Here is a 2927-nt window from a genome sequence, read left to right as displayed (position 1 = left end):
ATGCCTTTCCGATGTAGGTTAGCATGCTCATTTGCTCTTGGATCTTCGTGACTTTTATTAAACTGACATGCAGTGCGTATTGAAGCACAATTTCTTGAGCGGTAAAGGACTTGTTAACGTGTCTTGTTTTTGTAGATCATATTAGTCATTGTACAGTTGTAACTTTACTCTGACTTCTGAAAAGAGTATTAACTTTGATATTCTGAAAACCTTCTTTCTGAGGAACGAAGTTCTTAAGTAAGAGAAACTTTATGCAAAGCATAAAGTCAGTTTCTCTTACAGGCTTTAACGAAGGCCAGCATAATTCACTGATTGCGTTTTTGAGCAGTTGAGTGCGCTGAGAAGCACAAAGTGCGAGTTTGGTTATATTTGTTAAATTTGATTATCGGAAAAAACTCTTCGAAAATATTAAGAAATCGGAGACGGAAATTATTTGCCCTAACTAGTAGCTAGGACAGTTACCTAGAGCTGGACATAGGGGGTTACGCAATTTCGAATTATAAGTTGACTTAATAACAAAAACTCAACAAAAATTGATTGTTTCAACTGGAATTATTTTGTTATTCTGAGAGAAACAAGTTTTTTATACAGCAAAGCCGAGTAATTAGTTATCAGGAGTAATTGAGCATCAAGTAATGCAACGGTATTCTACAGTATAGCGGATAATACAGTTCACAAAAGTTAACTGCAAAAACACAATATCCGGACAGATTTGAAACCGCTGAAACGAACTGGGCGGTGTAAAGTTTTCCTTGACTTTGATAGGAGAGCAGCCGTTACAGTCCATATGTATACCCATGAACATTGAGAAAAGTTGAGATATGTTAATATAATCTTGGCACTGTATTTATAGTGAGAGTCATAAGTCTGACCAAAGATGGTAAATTTATTGGATATTCCGGGAGTTGGGTAAATCGGAGCACATGAACAAGATATTGTTCTTCACAGCTAAAGTTAGTTTTTTTCATTCAAATAACGTTGTCATTTTAAATCAACAGCGCTTGATATTATCTTGAGTTGTACTTCACAATTTCTTTAATTTTAGTTTCAGAATTCGATTTCTAACATGATATGTCTTAGTCAGAGTCGAGGTTTAGCTCCGTTGTCAAGGTTCTTTGGTAGCGCCAAGTTTTCTTCGGCTTGGTGATGTTCTGACCAAAATCTTTTCCTTCTGACCAGTTTACAGCATATCAACATAAATTTGGGGTTGGCCCAGGTGGGCTAAGGCCTATTTGGTCTGGTCGCTCTGATCCAGATCTCATCTTGACTATCTTCAAACAAATGGGGCCTGTCTTTGATCTTTGCCATCCTATACGAACCGGCCAGATTATTTTTCTAATTTCAATTTTATGGCAAAAGATAAAAAGTTTCTTGAAATTTTATGGCGATATATTTGATGCTGTAAAAGTTGCTAGCTATATTTTCAATATTTATATACATGCAAGTATTATCTATATGACTTCTTTCGCATTTATATTCATTAGACTCTTAGTTGTAATGTGGTTGGTGGGGGGTGATGTTAGTGGTAGGGGTTGGTGGGGCGGGGGGGGGGGGGTGAAAAGGTTGCTTTTTAAAAAGTTCAGACACTTTTTATTGATCGGAATCCCAGGGTTCGGAGAAAAATAAATGCCCGTCTGCTTTTGGTTATTTGTTTGCGTGTTTGTTTGGTTGTTTTCCTTGATTATGATACCTGGGTGCGGATGGGGGAATCAAAGACTAAATAAATACAAAAAATAAATAAATGATGAAAGGGAATTTGAGGAAATTGTATTGATACCTTTTCTGGTAGTGGAATTAAATGATGTTTATTTGGAACACACAGAATGCTCCATTTTTTAATTCCAATTCCATAAAAACAACAAACGTTGGTTTCTCTCTTTATTCTGATTTGATACTAACGGTGCTTAGAATAAGTAATATAGGCCGACAGGGAGTTTAGCCTACAAGGTAAATATAACCGAAAAACAAGGAAAAATCAGAAATATATCCGATAGTTTAAGTCTGATTGGTCGGTAATTCTGATTGGTCAAAACACAATTATTAAAATTGGTATGAGGTCACTTTTTCGGCTAAAATTTTCAGATTTTGTTTGTCGGCTAAGTGGCCTGTCGGCTAATTCAGCGATTGTCGATATCATCTTATTCATTATAGCCTGCATCTATAACTTATATATGTATATGTATATGAATTTGTTGGTGTATGTATGCCTGCGCGTATTTTTTATTCCCCCGTGTTCAAAGAGCAAAAAATGAGGCATTTTGTGAAGGTAAGCATTTAGCGCAACTACCAACACTACTACCCTCTAATTTTTATTTTCAATATACACAAGTAACACTTTTACCGTACATGGAGAAATAGAGAACTGTCTTTTCCTATTGCGGTAACACACCAAACTTTAGATCTAAGACGAACGGGCGTCTAGCAGAATTAGGAAAAATAAAGACCCTAGCCACATGTGTTTAAAGGGTGGGGGTGGGTGTATGGCTTTTCCCCTGAGCAATTTTTTTGTGCGCGAACAAACCAGTGCGTGCTTTTTACGCTGAAAATGGCTTGTCTGGCTTCATAAAACAGAAGAACGTGCAATTGTCATTTATTTTTGTCAAAATAAACTGGCTAAGGTCTAAGATATCAATTATTAATGACCATAATAGTAGCAAGGGGGGACAGTTCTAAAAAAATGTCTTCGAAATGAAGCATTTGAAATTGGCCTATTAGATCAAGAAAGCGAAATAGATTCCAGAATTCTTTTTTTCTTTCATTTTTCTATATTTTTCTTAAAACAAACATTTTGCATGTGGAAAAATAAAAAACGCTGATGAAATGAGATTCATAAACTGTTGATCTGTTGTATTGATAACCACCGTTGAGTCAATTAAATGATTCAAATTAAAAAAAAATTCTATATACTGCTTTTTGCAATTTCAAAC

The sequence above is a fragment of the Convolutriloba macropyga genome, chromosome 14, assembly GCF_964194025.1.
Source record: "Convolutriloba macropyga chromosome 14, txConMacr16.3, whole genome shotgun sequence".
NCBI classification, from domain to species: domain Eukaryota; kingdom Metazoa; phylum Xenacoelomorpha; order Acoela; family Convolutidae; genus Convolutriloba; species Convolutriloba macropyga.
The sequence above is the reverse complement of the archived record's forward strand: the minus strand, read 5'-3'. Positions refer to the sequence as shown.